Genomic DNA, 18538 nt, shown 5'->3' with positions numbered 1-18538 from the left:
GCTACTATGCAAGAAAAGGCAGATGGCGTTCTCACAGAAGCGCACTGAACTATAAACTCGAAGGACGAATCAAAGATGCGTCAGTCGAGAATGAGCTGTAATACGCTTAATAGAAACCATCTCCATTGCCTAGGTACAAGAAATCGTGCCTACCAAAGCGCATTCGCCTCACTTGAACGTATGCTACGCATCGACGAATTGATTCAAGTTATATGTGCTTCAACGAATTTGTGTAATCCTTGAATGAGTGGTTGGGTCGATTAAAAAGCAATAAAACGCGGCATGAAAACCTGCAAACACACTAATAAAAAATTTCAATTAAAATCGGAAGCACTACTTGTAGTCATGCGGAACAGAAGGAAGAAGCCGGTAGAAGCTAATATCGAGCACAGAGAATAATGAATATGAAAATTATCTCAGCCGCCCAACACGGCCCTGTTTTTGCTGAATGTGCTAGCCTTGCAGCACTCGTAAAATAGTGGACTCTAGCAGTGCACGTAAAATAATGTAATGTACGCAGCCGAAATTTTATTCCTGGACCGATTCTGCAAGATGCAAGAAACACTAACATGTATAACTGCATTTTCTTCAACATATTTGCTTTCGGGAACCCTTTTCATAAAATTGTGATTGTGTTAACATGCTTAACACACGGGAAAAATGTTGCGTCATGGAGCGAGTGTGACCGAGAGAGAATCAATTCCTACGCTTCTCGTCAGTGCCCTGCACATCCAACCGAAACATTCATCACGAAAATATCAAGTTGAATGCGCAAGTACTGGTTCTGATAGCGTTCCTTTCTTCTTTTTTGTGAACAGCATATCCCACATTTTCAGCGTTTAGCCGCGATGTTGTTAGGCATGGTGACTCGATTGCCAGATTCTGAGGAAGAATGTTCATTGCCGTACAGTCCCCCACCGTACCGCACCCACCAAGTCATGCCAGGCTATACCACACCATAGATTACAATAATATATACCAAACAAAAGTTCCCTGTCTGAATTTTTGAAGGGTTCTGTAAACTCTTACACGTAACCGCAAACAAACCCATTCCATTGTGTACCACCGATAGTGTATTTCTGCATAATGACCATTAACTAGCTGTGCTGGACTTCTCTGCTGCAAAAAACTAACACCCCTGGCACTTTCTTATGTGCTTCCGACGCACTGCGGTTTCATATTGGTTTGTCTTTGCTCGTGAAACAAGGCACTTGTTCGCATTCTCAAACTTGTTGACCAGTAACTGTTCTTGGGATTCCCTTCAGTGTTACTTGTCAAGAAATTTCAGCTGCGAAAGGCGGATCTTTTATCAAACATGAGTGCTTTCATAGTAGAAGAAAAACTGTTTTTTTGAGAAAACAAGCGGTGCTTTTTACTAGCTCCTTTGATAAGATAAGATACAGAGAGGGGGGAAGGCAGGGCTGTTAACCAGAAAGGTTTCTGGTTGGTTATCCTGCACTGGGGAAGGGAGTGAGCGGGTTAAAGAGGGAAGAGAGAAGGGACGGTATATTAACTCCTTATCCTTCTATGCGTACCACTAGCCTAAGCAAACTAGAAACTTTTGGTGCGCACACTTAGTGTTTTGTATTTTTATGCAACTGCCACTTGTGAAAAACCGGGAGCAGCTGTAAGGATTCCTTACACTTATTTTCGTCATAAAATAAGAGTCCCTCAGCTCACAGAAAAAGAAAAACCCATAGTAAGTGCGGGAATAAAAAGAAATCACTGCTTTGCTCCTTATCTTGACCAGATAATATTTATTATGTAGCTAATTGTACACCCAGTAAGAAATGAAGTCGTAATGAAACACGATTGCATGGTAGCTGTATGTAGACAGTCCATTAAAAAAAATCGTAATGAAATATTATTTCATGAAAAAATATGGACTGTTTTCCATTTTCAAATCATTTCCCAAAATATTTTGCACAAAACTTGAAAAGTGCCTTCTAGGCTACATCCACTCGAAGTTTAGTTTTTGCGGATAACAATAACCTATTCGTTTTCGGCTTCCTGAAAGGCCTAACAATTTGGACGGCAACTGGAACCAATACCTGCAACTGATGTGGGCATATGAAGTGGGAGGAATAGGATTTATGAAAGCACCGCCACGGCAGTCTGCAGATCAATAATAATTATCTATTCTTTCAGACATGGCTGTTTTCGGAACCGTATGAGGAACGGCACAATGAGTGCGTAATGAATTTATAAATAGGTGTGACTTTAAGTACTTTGCATCATCACTTTCACCGAGAAACGCGCTGCTGCGTACGCCTTGAGATATCTCTGGCGCTAGCTCTACATCTTGCATCAGCACTGAGAACTCGAAGTATGTCGCAGTCAAAACGGGTACTATGCGTCCGCGCGAGTTAACTAGATAGATTTAGTTTTGACGGGCTCTTGGTAGCAGGCGAAGTGTTATCAGCCATCTGAAGTCTGGGCGCAAACACGCATCCCGCGGAGATAACATCGTCTATCTGCAGCGTGTCAGTTCTTGGTGATATCCTTCACTGTCGCCAATAACCTCTAGCATATTAACCAACACTCTTTAACCGGAAAGCGCCAAGTGTGCAGTGTCGTAGAAAAGTTGGTATTGTCGTCGGCGACTCGTCGACTCATCGTAGTCGACTCATGGTCGAGTAAAAAATTATGAAACCTAAGCTTAAAAGGAAATTGGGCTAACTTGTGCTTGGCTGAGTATCGAACTTACGAACTTCGCACTGCGAGACGGGCACTCTGCCTGTAGACATCGATGGGTCTTTGGTTCAAGCTGAATAAAGGTGGGCCTAGTGGAAGCGTTGTGGTCTTTGACTTAGCTTTTTTTTTAGGTGACGAACATACCATAGGGCACCGTGATTTGTGCCCAGCATGCAGCTATTCTCTCTAGCCTTTAGCATTTGCTGATTACTTCTTTGTGTCGACTCCTTTGAATCGCAACCAACTTACGTTCGGCCGTAAACGTGAGCCAATTGAGCAAACTGCGCAGAAATGGTACATTTTCTTTGTGACAAGGCGTGCACTATCACCGAGCTAACCACACCAGCGCTTATTGGGCCTTTAGACTGCAGGCTAGTGACTGTACGCGTCTTTCAATATCTTATGCAATGTGCATCACATATAGAGTTGCTCCGAAAATTCTCCAGCTTTTGCTGTTTCACTCTGCGCAAAATATTTTCTTCTCGATCCATATTTGAAAAACCGCATTTTTCGGACGGTTCAGATGTAGTACACATGGCACGCATGAAGTAGACTCTTGTATCTTATAAACCATGGTGAGGAAAAGGTCGTATTGCTGATAAATTGTCTAGTGGAAGTTTCCCGCCATTCTTCAAGGGCTCAGTAGGCACTACTACAAAGTTTGACTCAGGCAGGCTAACAGCTTGGGGTATTAGGCCCACATATTAGAGGTCAGGGCTTCTTTTCGTAATGATCAGAAGTATCTTGTCGGTTTCTTTCTCCACAGACCTGACAAGAACACAGGAGTTCTGGCACCACATTCTAACAAATCTACGCGAAATTTGCTGTTAGCGTGCTGATTATGCAATGCGTTTTCTTCTTTGAACAAAGCAATGTGTGTGCCTACTAGAGAAGCCAAAAGAGAGGTACTCACCAGACGTCTTATATACATCACTGCATCAAACGCAAACTATGCTATCAATTTCCTGCTGTAATGTTCTTGTCAGTTTAAAATGGTGGCTGCGATGCCGAACATTTCGGCAGTGTAGCAGCAATTACAAGCAGGTGTTTCACGGAGATGGAAGAGGTGCGCCAGAGATGGCAGTGCACAGTGAAAAATATTTGTAATAAATTAAAAAGAAATTTTATCGAGTTTGGTACTCTTCAATCTTCTCATTCACATATTTTTATGAAAATTATCTGCAAAACAAACATCGCTGTGTGTGCCTTCAACAAAACGAGTGCGAATATTTATTCATCATGCAAGCAACAAATGGCACTAACAACCTCAACTTCAGCAATTTGCATTCAATAAACCGATTCATACTCGAAATACGGCTCTGAGAAAGGCATCTCATTTTACTCCTCCAATCACTCAATTATTAAAAGCTGAAAACAAAAGGTCTTGTGTTACAGAATGATCTGTAGGGATTTCTTACTAAACATGCGGGAAATGTACTACATCAATAGAGGATAAGCTGAGACATTTCGTTGCAGCAGAACTGCGCTACCCGTTTTCTTAGGGGCTCGAGTGTTCTCATCTTTGGCAAGTTGAAATGTTACCATAATGCACTGAGAACGGAAACTTTCTTTGCTGAAATTTTAAATTTCCAGAGCCCCTTTCGAGAAACCTTTTAACAATTTTTTGGCGTGCTCAATTAGAGGTTCCTAAGCTGCATTCGTATGACAGCAAAAAGTGATCCCTCCTCAGCTTCATTCAATATCTAGTAAACAGTCACCAACAACGTACTGCGGCGAGACCAATTGTCGTATACAGAAGGGCCTTTACAGGGAATGACGCGTTTCCGTAATTTCCGAAAAAAAGAAAGCAACGCAATTAGGGTCAAGTTAGCCAAAGCAGCATTAAAAAGGAAGATATATAGGCATTAGAACCACACAGCTTCGCAAGTGTCACTTTTTTTCAGGAATATGCTATGCATTATAAATGCAAGCGCTGAGCGCTCGGACATTCAGGCTCGCTCGTAGAAAGAACATTGTTTCATGGAAGACTGTGGTATTATACATCGTGCGAAACTTTGCACATTCCTGATCCTAGCGCTGTCTATTCAAATTTCTGCTCACATGAGCTCAGAATGTCTTGGTTGTCTGGTTAACCTGGAGTTGAAGGTCTCACGAAATTACCGTTGGCCTCATTTTCAAATAAACTCTTTGGCCGGGGACAAATTTCTCAAATCTCAGGAGTGCTCCTGGATAGGCTACGCAATCTGGTATACCGTTAAGCGGACTGGAAGAGCTTTGAGGACAATCAGCTCCTGGTACGGATATCGGATGAGTGGTCACATGATCCCAATGTTTCAGAAGCTGATGACTCGTCAAAAGGAATCATATTCTTAGCGGTAAGAAACAGACACAACACCAAGATACACACACACAGGACACCCGCTAGACTTCAACTATCTTTACTGGACACTTGTACGACATAAATATGTATCACTGAGCACACGCAGGTGCCTCGTCATCCGCATCAGGTCTAACTACGCCCTCCCCTCTCCTGCAAGGCATACGGCTGCGCAGATAAACAATCTCTTTTTCTGCCAACGCCAGAGAGGGAGTGCTTACACACATGTCGCCCGCCTCTTGAATACGAAAGGCTTCGATAATTTCCCTTTCTTTTTTTGTCGGCTCCCACATGCATCGCAGACGTAGCGTCATATACAGGGATACAGCCTTTACAACTTCTGCAATGCTTCACCAATTCAGCTCCACCGGCCTGTGATGAAACATCCCTTCTGTGCTCTTTAATCCTGTCGTTGACACACCTTCCGGTCTGGCCTATATATACCTTGCCACAGGCAAGTGGAATGGTGTACACCACTCCCGTTCGGCAGGTTACAAACTTCATTTGGTGCTTTTTGCTGCAACACGGCTTCTTCGTTTCAGTGACTGCTGAACATAATCGTACCAGCTTTTCAGGGGCTGTCAACAAAACACCAACACCACACTTCTGGGCAACTTTTTTGAGGCGGTGGGATAGACTGTGGACGTACGGGATTGCGACCCGCCGCTTAAGCCTTTCTTCACCTGCCTTCACTTTGGCACCACCAAGCTCCCGTAGTAAAGCTTCGACCACTGCAATCACCGATTCTAGAGGGTAGTCCGCCTTGTCCAAACGGTCAACCTGCTCTTGCAGACTGGCTTCCATGTTATGCGGGCAAGACTTCTGCAGAGCCGCACGCAGGCTGTTCATCACAATGCCGCGCTTCACTACCTTCGAATGATCCGAAGCGTAATTTAAAACCTGTTTTTTGGATCTCGGCTTATATGCCCAGCACGTACGCTCACCCGTGATGCATAGGGACACTTCTAAAAACTGGATAGTGCCATTCACTGGAAGTTCATGAGTGAACCTAAGCCCATCTGCACATCTGTGAAAAACATCTAAAATACCAGATACAGAAGAGGCACTTTCCTGGAGGCTATTCAATTTTACAATCACCAGATAATCGTCTACATATCTGAAACATTTCACAACAGTCTTATCTAAACCCTTAGCAATGCGCTTGTCACAATGGGCTAAAAATATATCACTAAGCATAGGCGCTAAACAAGACCCGATACATATTCCATCCTTCTGAATTGACTATTTTATTCAGAAGGATGGAATATGTATCGGGTCTTGTTTAGCGCCTATGCTTAGTGATATATTTTTAGCCCATTGTGACAAGCGCATTGCTAAGGGTTTAGATAAGACTGTTGTGAAATGTTTCAGATATGTAGACGATTATCTGGTGATTGTAAAATTGAATAGCCTCCAAAAAGTGCCTCTTCTGTATCTGGTATTTTAGATGTTTTTCACAGATGTGCAGATGGGCTTAGGTTCACTCATGAACTTCCAGTGAATGGCACTATCCAGTTTTTAGAAGTGTCCCTATGCATCACGGGTGAGCGTACGTGCTGGGCATATAAGCCGAGATCCAAAAAACAGGTTTTAAATTACGCTTCGGATCATTCGAAGGTAGTGAAGCGCGGCATTGTGATGAACAGCCTGCGTGCGGCTCTGCAGAAGTCTTGCCCGCATAACATGGAAGCCAGTCTGCAAGAGCAGGTTGACCGTTTGGACAAGGCGGACTACCCTCTACAATCGGTGATTGCAGTGGTCGAAGCTTTACTACGGGAGCTTGGTGGTGCCAAAGTGAAGGCAGGTGAAGAAAGGCTTAAGCGGCGGGTCGCAATCCCGTACGTCCATAGTCTATCCCACCGCCTCAAAAAAGTTGCCCAGAAGTGTGGTGTTGGTGTTTTGTTGACAGCCCCTGAAAAGCTGGTACGATTATGCTCAGCAGTCACTGAAACGAAGAAGCCGTGTTGCAGCAAAAAGCACCAAATGAAGTTTGTAACCTGCCGAACGGGAGTGGTGTACACCATTCCACTTGCCTGTGGCAAGGTATATATAGGCCAGACCGGAAGGTGTGTCAACGACAGGATTAGAGAGCGCAAAAGGGATGTTTCATCACAGGCCGGTGGAGCTGAATTGGTGAAGCATTGCAGAAGTTGTAAAGGCTGTATCCCTGTATATGACGCTACGTCTGTGATGCATGTGGGAGCCGACAAAAAAGAAAGGGAAATTATCGAAGCCTTTCGTATTCAAGAGGCGGGCGACATGTGTGTAAGCACTCCCTCTCTGGCGTTGGCAGAAAAAGAGATTGTTTATCTGCGCAACCGTATGCCTTGCAGGAGAGGGGAGGGCGTAGTTAGACCTGATGCGGATGACGAGGCACCTGCGTGTGCTCAGTGATACATATTTATGTCGTACAAGTGTCCAGTAAAGATAGTTGAAGTCTAGCGGGTGTCCTGTGTGTGTGTATCTTGGTGTTGTGTCTGTTTCTTACCGCTAAGAATATGATTCCTTCAAGCCGTTACCAACTAGCCCAACTTAATGTTCTAACTCGTCAAAAGACGACGCAGCTTTGGTTTCACTTGCTCGCCTCGGCTAACAACGGTGAGATTAGAAAGCTAATTCTTCTTGCTGCTCAGCCATGTTATTTTTATACCCAATATTGATCTCATATAACGGAGTAATTACTCATTGACATCCACCCGAGCGCAGCCATACGGCTACAAAGGAAAGCTATACAGCTTTCTCAAAAACTTTGTAGTTAAAGAAAAATTCGTCCTGGTATGGGGTTCGAACCCGGGACGACCGCTTGATCTGAACAGTGTTGATTTGATCAACACTGTTCCCACTTCGAGTTATTGATCAATTCGCTCTCGCCCTACCATAAGCTTGCCGTCCCGGTTAGCTCAATTGGTAGAGCGACTGTTCCGGTGTAGCGGTGGTCCCGGGTTCTAACCCCGGACCAGGACGAATTTTTCTTTAACTACAAAGTTTCTGAGAAAGCTGTATAGCTTTTCTTTGTAGCCGTATGGCTGCGCTCGAGTGGATGTGAATGAGTAATTACTCCCTTATTACAAATCTACTCCACCTTGGGGGATTCCCCTAAACATTTGGTCAATATTGATCTCACAAAATATCGACAAGGAACACTTGTCATATACTCGTGGCATGCTTTCGACCTACCGCACATTTAAAGGAACAGTACCTGTATGCGAAAAAGTTGTAAATATTTTCTTGATTTTGTGTGTTCTGTGTTCCATGTAACATTTTTGCGCGCTGTCTTCCATAAAAGCAAAAATTTCTTTTTTAGCGGGAATTTATTCGCTTCGTATCAGGCACAAGATCTGCTCTGCACAGCGTAGGCATCCCGAAGAGTCTTCAGTTCTGTTACGCTGATACTCGGTTCGAGTAAACAGAGGGATCGGTGATGCAGGCTGAATCATCAAGTGTGTGTGGACTGAGCAAATACAAAAACGAGATGTCTAGCGGTCCACGATTTGCCCGGAGGCATTCACCCCGATGTTTTTGTTTCATGGCGTTTTGCTTTGCCTTCATCAAACAGCGGGAACCCGGTGTTTACCTTAGGCTCATGTACCCTCTTCAGTGGACGCGACAAACTTTCTTCCTTTCTAATAAATAAATCTCTGCTAGAGAAGGAATAGTAGTACATCACGAGCTTGACAGTTGGACACGCACCTGATATGATGCGGTTCACTGTTTGTTGGCGTTAATGAATTACCTCTTGCGGGGCTTTAGTTTTACTAGTTAGTACCTCTAACTCTATACAGGAGGAGTGACAGCTTAGATTTTAGTACACAAGGTACGTGCCGTGAAGGTTGCTCTGTCTGCTGCATAATATCGGTGTGTAAATATCCTATTTTACGAAATTATGCATTCCCGCTTTCGGCTCTGAATTAAGCTTCTCGCTCAGAAAGTTTTGCACTAGAATCGAGGGCATTATGTCAGTAGTAGATCAGTCTAATGAATGCAAAATAAATACAACATGCCTTTATTTCAACATCATGTGATGTTAGGAGGTGCACCAGAAAAAAGCCTTAGATTGACTTGACAAAGGAGTGCACCCCCTACCTACACAAAAGAACGGCAGCTGCAGTGTACAGATAACAACTCCAACAAAAGGCAACCAACCTAACTTAGACACACATTAGCGCACAATTTGCTTTCAAGAATAAAGTGACAAGCGTTAAAATGACACAATGATGCACATATTAAGACTATATAATTATAGATTTTCCTCTAAGGAGAAAAACACAGAATAGATCTAAGGAGGTACCCAACAAATCAAGTTCTATGCCAGGTCTTAAGACAAGCTGTCGGAATTAAGGAGATTACGAATTTTAAAGGGAATAATTTCACAGCTATCAATGCCCCTAGAAGGTGGGTCATTGCATAAGGAAACTAGATTTTTATTATGAAGAGGATAATAATGCGTGTCTGGTCAAGTCGGTCGAGTAAGGACAGCCGCTAAAACAGTGGGTCGCATAGGCTTCATTCCTATTCGAGAAAAGTCGAACTTGAGAATAGAAAGAAAAATCTATTATGGGCTTGCTGCTTATATGCTTGGAGTTTAAGATTTACTAGCGGAAACCTCTCAGAGGTGAAGGACGGCTTCGAGATTGGCCTCTTCAGGTTTGCGTGAACGCAAGACACAGCTATTTTTCTTCTGGAACGTTTATTGCGCAGCAACTGAACACAGATTGCTTTTTTGGAGGGGTGCAGTAATATTGCAACGGATAATCTCCGTGAAGACGACGCAGAGGAAGTGCCCGGTGTGTGCGCGCTTGCCGCTCGGGGCTAGCTGTGATCTGGACCCTGTGCTCTGGTCGTCCTTGTGCCGACATAGACTTCGGGCCACGTAACATCTTTGGTGGACGTGCCGGGTAAACGATCTCCACGCCACGCAGCTCCGAAGCGGTCGTCAGGCCGGGGCTACTACCATCATGGCTCCACCCGGCGAGTCACGAACCACTCCCTCTGCTCCCTCTGCTCCTTTCGTGGTCATGGCTCCTCCCCGTGACCCTGGTACCTTTTCTGGGAACGACGGCACCGATGTCGACGACTGGCTCAGCCTATATGAGCGAGTGAGCACCTATAACCGGTGGGATCCCACCGTGATGCTAGCGAATGCGATCTTCCATCTTAGTGGCACGGCCCGGGTCAGGTACGAAACCCACGAAGAAGAACTGACGAGCTGGGACACTTTTAAAGAAAAGCTCCGTACTTTGTTTGACAGACCCGATGACCGGAAGCGAAGAAGCAGCTCGCGTCGCGCGCCCAGTCGTCAACCGAAAGCTATGTGGCATATATCCAAGATGTCTTGGCGCTTTGCCACAAGGTCGACGCCGCCATGACCGAGTCCGACAAAGTGAGCCATATTCTGAAAGGGATTGCGGATGATGCTTTTAACTTACTGGTTTGCAAAGACTGCACCACCGTGGACGCAATCATAAAAGAATGCCGTCATTTCGAACAGGTTAAAAGCCGCCCAATTCCACAGCAGTTCTCTCGGCTCCCTAATACTGCCGCTACTTCTTCCTGTGAGGAACACCGATTACCGTCCCGCGCCTCTTCCGATGATGACCCCGTTACCGGCACTGTGACCCGCATCGTTCGCCGCGAACTGGAAGCCCTTGCGCCCGTTCTGCCCCGTCCGACCGCACCTGATAACTCTCTACCCACCGTGTCGCTGATTCAGGCCGTCGTGCGTCAGGAACTCGCTAACATGAACATTCCTCCGGCTGTGTGCACCATCAGAAGCCCGGACACCCCCCAACCACCTCTCTCTGTTTATCGTCGCACCTATTATTCTCCGCAGCGTTATCGCAATCCAAATGAGTGGCGTACGGCAGACGACCGCCCCATCTGCTTCCGGTGTTCTCGCATTGGCCACATCGCCCGACATTGCCGCAGTCCATGGTCTTCACCAGCCCGCAACGCTTGCCCCTCCTTCTACAGTTCTACCTCGACCCGCACCTTCTCGCCCCGAGCCCCGTCCGAACCATCTGAAGCAGCCGTTTCCCCTCCACGCCGATTCTCCCGCTCTCCGTCGCCGCAGGGCCGCCGCTCTCGCTCCCCACAGTCGCCTTCAACCAGCCGCTCCCATTTGGAAAACTAAATGATGCAGCTCCCGGAGGTGACGCTGCATCAACGACCCGGACCACAAATCCTCTCTCGACCTCTCGACCAAATCTCCTGGACATCTTTATCGACCGTGTTCCTGTGCGCGCCCTGATTGACACCGGTGCTCAAATATCAGTGATGAGTGCTGCCCTCCGCCGTCGCCTACGCAAAGTCCTCACACCTGCAATGTCCCGTGTGCGTGTCGCGGACGGTGGCACGCCTGCTGTCGACGGTACGTGTACCGCACGCGTTACCATTGGCGGCCACAGTATACCGGTTCAATTCACCGTGCTGACCACCTGTGCCCATGACCTCATTCTTGGCTTGGATTTTCTGACTGACCATTCCGCCCTCATTGACTGCTCGGATGGCGTCCTACACCTCGAACTTCCACTGCTGGATTCAGAACCCGTCGATATATCCCTGCGACTGTACAGTACCGATTATGCTCGCCTGTCATCCCGAACCGCCTCTTTCGTTCCACTGACCCCATCTCGCCCAGTTCCTGATGGCGACTATCTCGTTAGGCCCAACCTTGACCTCCTGCTGACCCGTAACGTTGCCCTACCTCATACCATCGCCACCATCCAAGCTAACGCCCTTTCTCTGCCTTTCCTCAACTTCGGCGTCTCTTCTCAAGTGCTCCCGTCCGGCATCTGCGTGGCTACCCTATCTCCTCTCGCTCCTTGCCACGTCGCTCAGTTGGCCAACACCCCTGTTCACGACACTGCCACCCCGCGCCGGCAGTCTCCTCAGTCGCCCGACGCCTTCACGACCATGATGGCCACCGACCTCAGTCCCGACCAAACTGCCAGCTTCGTGCTCTTCTCCAATCTTTTTCGGATATTTTTGATCTCAACAACACGACGCTCGGCCAAACTCTCGCCGTCAGGCACCGCATTGAAACCGGCGATGCCCCTCCCATCCGCCGCCGCCCCTATCGAGTCTCTCACGCCGAGCGTCAAGTTATAAATGCGGAAGTTACTAAAATGCTCGCGAAAAACATTATCGAACCCTCGCACAGTCCCTGGGCCTCACCCGTCGTACTTGTGAAGAAAAAGGATGGCTCCTGGCGTTTTTGCATTGATTATCGGCACTTGAATAAGATCACCAAAAAGGACGTGTATCCCTTGCCGCGTATCGATGACGCCCTTGACTGCCTTCATGGTGCCAAATTTTTCTCATCCATAGATCTTCGCTCCGGCTACTGGCAAATTGCTGTAGACGACCAGGACCGTGAAAAGACCGCCTTTGTGACACCTGATGGGCTTTACCAATTCAAAGTTATGCCTTTCGGATTATGCAACGCGCCAGCCACATTCGAGCGCATGATGGATGCCCTTTTGCACGGCTTTAAGTGGTCCACCTGCCTGTGCTACCTCGATGACGTCATTGTCTTTTCGCCCACGTTTTCCACTCATATCACTGACCTTTCCCAGATCCTTTCTCTGTTTCGTCATGCCGGCCTGCAGCTCAACTCGTCTAAGTGCCGTTTCGCGCGCCGCCAGCTCACCATCTTGGGTCATGTCGTCGACAATACGGGGGTCCACCCTGACCCTGAGAAGATCCGAGCCGTCAAAGACTTTCCCCAGCCACGTTCTTCTAACGACGTCCGAAGCTTCTTGGGGCTCTGCTCCTACTTTCGTCGATTCGTTCAAGGCTTCGCCGACATCGCCCGCCCCCTAACTAACCTTCTGAAGAAAGGCACCACCTTCATCTGGGGACCCGACCAGGCACAGGCGTTTTCCAACCTGATATCGAAGCTTACTACCGCGCCAGTTCTCGCCCACTTCGATGTGACCGCTCCCACTGAAGTTCGCACCGACGCCAGTGGCTACGGCATCGGCGCTATCCTCTCACAGAGACAATCCGGAGAGCATCGTGTGATCGCGTACGCCAGCCGTCTCCTCTCTGCCCCGGAGCGGAATTACTCAATTACCGAACGCGAGTGCTTAGCTCTTGTCTGGGCTGTTGGGAAATTTCGCCCATATTTATACGGCCGCCCCTTTACAGTTGTCACTGACCACCATGCGTTGTGCTGGCTCTCTTCCTTGAAAGACCCTACAGGACGGCTTGGTCGTTGGGCACTGAGCCTGCAGCAGTACCATTACTCTGTACTCTACAAGTCTGGCCGCTTGCACGCCGATGCCGACTGCCTTTCCCGTTACCCCGTTGGCCCGTGTGACAATCTTGGCACTGACAGCGTGGATGCTCTGTGCTCCCTCTCTGTCCTCGCTAACATGGCCGAAGAACAGCGCCGCGATGCCGAGCTGCGCTCCATTATCGACCGCCTCAACACCGCCCCATTCGACCCTCCGATGCGCCGCTTTGTGCTCCGTGATGGAGTTTTATACCGCAGGAGCCTTAGCCAGGATGGCCCAGACCTCCTTCTCGTTGTCCCCGAGCACCTTCGCACTGCTGTCCTCCAAGAGCTGCATGATCTTCCCACTGCTGGTCACTTGGGTGTCTCCCGTACTTACGACCGCGTGCGTCGTCGATTCTTTTGGCCGCGCCTCTACCGCTGTGTACGCCGCTATGTTGCTGCCTGCGATGAGTGCCAGCGCCGGAAACGCCCCACCACTCTGTCAGCCGGTCTGCTTCAGCCCATTGACGTCCCACCCGAACCTTTCCATCGCGTCGGCTTAGACCTTTTGGGACCATTTCCGGAATCCGCCTCGGGCAACAAATGGATAGCTGTTGCCACAGACTACGCTACCCGTTACGCGATCACACGCGCACTGCCCACCAGTACGGCTACTGATGTTGCCGACTTTCTTTTGACCGACCTTATCCTACATCATGGAGCTCCCCGTCAACTTCTGACCGACCGAGGCCGATGCTTTCTGTCCAGAGTTGTCGCTGACATTCTTCGATCGTGCTCTACGAAACATAAGCTCACCACCGCCTACCACCCGCAGACGAACGGCCTCACAGAACGCTTCAATCGCACTCTCACCGATATGCTGGCTATGTACGTTTCTCCGGACCATCGCGACTGGGATACCGCTCTCCCCTATGTGACCTTCGCCTACAACTCCTCCCGCCATGACACTGCTGGTTACTCCCCTTTTTATCTTTTGTATGGCCGCGAGCCCATGCTGCCTCTGGACACGCTGCTTCCCACTTCTACTGCTCCGCCGTCTGCATACGCCCACGACGCCATTACCCGCGCTGACCACGCTCGCCAACTCGCACGCTCCCGGCTCCTCGCTTCCCAGACCTCTCAGCAGGAATTCTACAACCGCCGTCACCGTGTGGTCTCCTTCACCCCTGGCTCCCTCGTCTTGCTTTGGTCGCCATCTCGCCGCGTGGGGCTCTCTGAAAAACTTCTGTCCCGCTACATCGGCCCGTACCGTGTCCTGCGCCAAGTCACCGCAGTCACCTACGAGATCGCTCCGGCCTTCCCCGGTGCCACGTCCTCTCAGCATCAGACCGATGTTGTGCACGTCTCTCGCCTCAAGCCCTACGTCTTGCCGTCCCCCTCACTGCCCTGATGAGCACCGAGACGGTGCCTTTCCGACCGGGGGGCCATGCAACGGATAATCTCCGTGAAGACGACGCAGAGGAAGTGCCCGGTGTGTGCGCGCTTGCCGCTCGGGGCTAGCTGTGATCTGGACCCTGTGCTCTGGTCGTCCTTGTGCCGACATAGACTTCGGGCCACGTAACAATATAAGCAAAAAAGTTTTTGCGAAACACGGGGCACTAGTTGTATCAATTCAGGCAGTTTAAAAGCATACATGTCGTTTTCTGTATGTCACTTTCTGATGTTCGTTAGGAATGGACTAGCGGCAAAACTTTTACTTAAAAGTGCGAACATTCAAATTCTTACATATAAATAAATTATTACCACACAAATAATTGGACCCACTGGTCATTTGCGGGAGCTACTGCGCAGCCTTGACTGAGTGGTGTTGAACTTTGGTTCCTATGGGCGCACTAGAAATTGCGCCATGCAGTGCACAATTCGTGTTAGCTTATCTGCCTGGTCTAAATATTTCAGCATGTCCTTCACATCTGCCCACTTGCTTGTATTAAAAAGGAAAAGTTGTTAGGATAAGGAAAACATTATTTCCTTGGATACAAAGAGAAAGAGAAATGGTACAACTAGACAGTACTGAATCACAGATCCGTATCGAAACAAAAGTAACAAAGGTCTTGAACGCAAATAATGTGATAGAAAGGAAGATTGATTTCTGGTCAGTGCCTTACATATACAATTGCGTCGTTTTCTTTTTTGATGACACTAAAACATCTTGAGTGCACAGTCTCCCAACGTGAAACCTGCAAATTCTAGTAAATTTTCGCACTCGCATAAGGTTTGTGGAAAACGTTTTTTTGTCGCTGCATTTGTGTTCTCAAGATATCTCTGTACCGTACAACTTTGGTTCGCTGCCTTCATAAGAATGTCGTGGCATAATCCTCATTCCCCACTTCCATATCAGCTCAATACCTTAACAAGGGCTTCGGTAACGGCAGTCTTGACGCCGGAGTTAACATAAAATGGTTCCCTGAGCACGCAAGCTGCTCACCAGAGCCCGAGAGGCAGCCCAAGCTAGTAAGATCCTGGACTAAGAACGACCACCACCAAAATCCAGAGATGAATGAAAACCTTATATATTTAACAATTAAGCAAGTAATTAAATAGCGCAGGTGCCGCTTTCTCTGCTCGAATACGTTGCACGTGGCCTTAATAATGTAGGACTGAACGGATCTGCTGCTATAGGGAAGAGTGGTGCCGGTGAACACTGTCAAGTTTTGGTTACATGCAACACTATAGAGTTTCAAAGTCGAAGTCTGGGAAGCCGACGGCGCTGCTTAATTGGGAGATCTTTGTGCACGACATCACTGGCGGAAAGCAGATGTTTTTTTCAAAAGGAATTCTATTTCACCTAACAAATTGCTATATCACTAATTTGGATGAGTTTCGTTTATGGTGTTTAACGCTTCAAAGCGACCAAGCTTTATAGGATGCCGTAGTGGATGTCTCCAGATAATTTTGATTACCTGGGGTTCTTTAACGTGCTCTGACGTCGCACAGTACACGGGCCAATTTCATTTCACCTCCATCGAAATGCAACCGCGACGGCCTGGATCGAACCAGCGTTTTGCGTTAGCAGCCCAGCATCATGATCACTAAGCCCCATGGCGGCACTAGTAACTTAATCATTATAAAAACAAGAAATAAAAAACACGCATTCAGCGATGCATTCCTTGGTTTCAGTAATAGATGGCTTCCATCATATATGTCGCAAACTGCCCCTCAATTTCCTCCCTTTGTCTTCTCATGTTACGAAAAGGGCAGTTGTTTGGTAGCGAATATTTCAGGAGCTGGAGGAACAACAGAGTCAAGTTCTGCCAGCGCACAACAGACCAGTTTGTTTGGAATATATTTTCAATGGCGGTGCGTATGTTTCGGAATCCACTGTTCCGGCAACACATGTTAACTTGAAGAACCGCGGGCGGAAAGCGTGCGGTATTGTACCACGAACACTATGCTCAATGAAGCTTCATAGCATGCTCGGAAACAATAATAAGGAAGGGGCGGCCACATATAGGGGTGTGCAAATAATGCCGCAATAATTATGTAGTCGTCTTTTTCGACGAGATAGAACAGCAACGGAAGTATTCGCGTTTTGATAAGGTAAGTTCTGGCCCTCGTTTTGGTGGTTTCGTGCTATTTTCGAGCAAAAGCAAGATAGATTATTTTAACTTAGGACAGCGTGCAGGGACACACAACGAATTTCTCCTGAGTGCACAAGCCATACGGAAACAGCAGGGGGTTCAGCCACTAGCAGAATCGGTGAGGGAAGCAACGGCGCAAGGTGATGAGGGTCGAGCAAAGGAGACAGCCGACGTGGCTAACCATCGACGAAGAAAAACCTGACCTTGTTTTATTCACGTCTTTTCATCCCCAATTTCCACCCAACGCTTCATTTCTCCCATGTTAGCCAGTCACTCCGACGCTGGTTACCAACAAAACTGCACACCAACTCTACAAAGTCAGGTGCTAATTTTTAATTCAAGAAATCTTTATTTTTCATTTTTCGTTTCTCGGGAATGTACTATCAGCAACGAATGAAACGCGAACAAGAAAGCTGAAGCGGCGACACAAGAACACCAACATATTTGCTCCTGAATAGAAAATACAGGCTAGGTTCATCAACACTTCTGAAGAAGAGTCCTCGCGCCTTCGAAGTTAAAATAACCCGAGTTATTATTGAGCTTGTCCTGGCTAAGAGCTTGTTGTCTTGCTGTTCGCTGCATAATTGTCTTGTTCGCGTTTCATTTCTTGCTGGTAGTACAATAAACCCTTTGACCACATTAAACAGTTATCTGCTGGGCTAGTTGGCAGTCAGACATAATAAAAGGATTTTGACGTCAAGACATACTACACACAGGAAAGAAGACATCACGGGCGCAGGCAAGGCAAAGAGAGGCCTGTCGTGGTTCCCTACATCCACAAAAGAGCGCCCGGGTTATCTTCTTCCTCGTGTGTAGTAGGTCTTGGAGCTTAACTCTTTTCCATGCTCAACATTCTCGGACAAAGTATTTGAAAATTAAAAAAAATTATAAGGTAGTGTTATAGAAATATTGAATGTAATGGTCCATTCTCCTGATATGTAGCAAAATCTTTCTTTTGAAGTGTTTCCACCGATTTCACCGAATAGTTAAGACTTCGTTAGAAAACAAATGAAGAACGCTTTTTGGAGATAGCGAATACGTTATTAGAAGCAAAAACAAGACTGCGGTCGGGTGATCTGCGGATACATTTACTGTTACAGAGAAATCTTGCGTGATGCGAAAAAAGTGCTTTCATCCACGGTTTTCCGCTCAAATTGCTTTTGTCCAGATTTTTTGGGTAGGATTATTTTAACACGTGTGTTGCCTTCGTTTTTGTCCCGTGATGCCTAAATGTACCTACATAACGTTCTTCAACCACGTTTATAAAATGGTGATTTCTCCCAAACTACTAACGAAGCGCACACACTTCAGTTGTTTAGGAGGTAGCTGTTGCTCGAATTCTTCAATAATCTCAGAAGAGGCGGTCTTTAAGCGAGTCGCAGACTTCCTGCAAGAGGAGGTTCTTCTACGCTGGGCAGCTCTGAACACTCAGCGCCTAGCAAGAATCTGCTTAGGGAACTGTAAAAAAAAGTAAAGCTTTAGTCGCTAATAACAGATGATTCCAAGAAATATTTGAGAGCCTTAGAAACAAGCAACATGAGTCTCGTTGTATATTTCGTTGTTTGTATACAACTGAGCCCGAGGTCTTTAATGAAAACGAAAAACAACAGAACTTTACCACCAGAGTAGTGCTGATTTACCTGTGTTTATTTGCTAGTAAGTTTCTGAAATTTTCACTTTATTATGTTG

Source organism: Amblyomma mixtum, chromosome 8 (assembly GCF_055824585.1).
Source record: "Amblyomma mixtum isolate Tamu chromosome 8, ASM5582458v1, whole genome shotgun sequence".
Lineage (NCBI taxonomy): Eukaryota > Metazoa > Arthropoda > Arachnida > Ixodida > Ixodidae > Amblyomma > Amblyomma mixtum.
The sequence above is the reverse complement of the archived record's forward strand: the minus strand, read 5'-3'. Positions refer to the sequence as shown.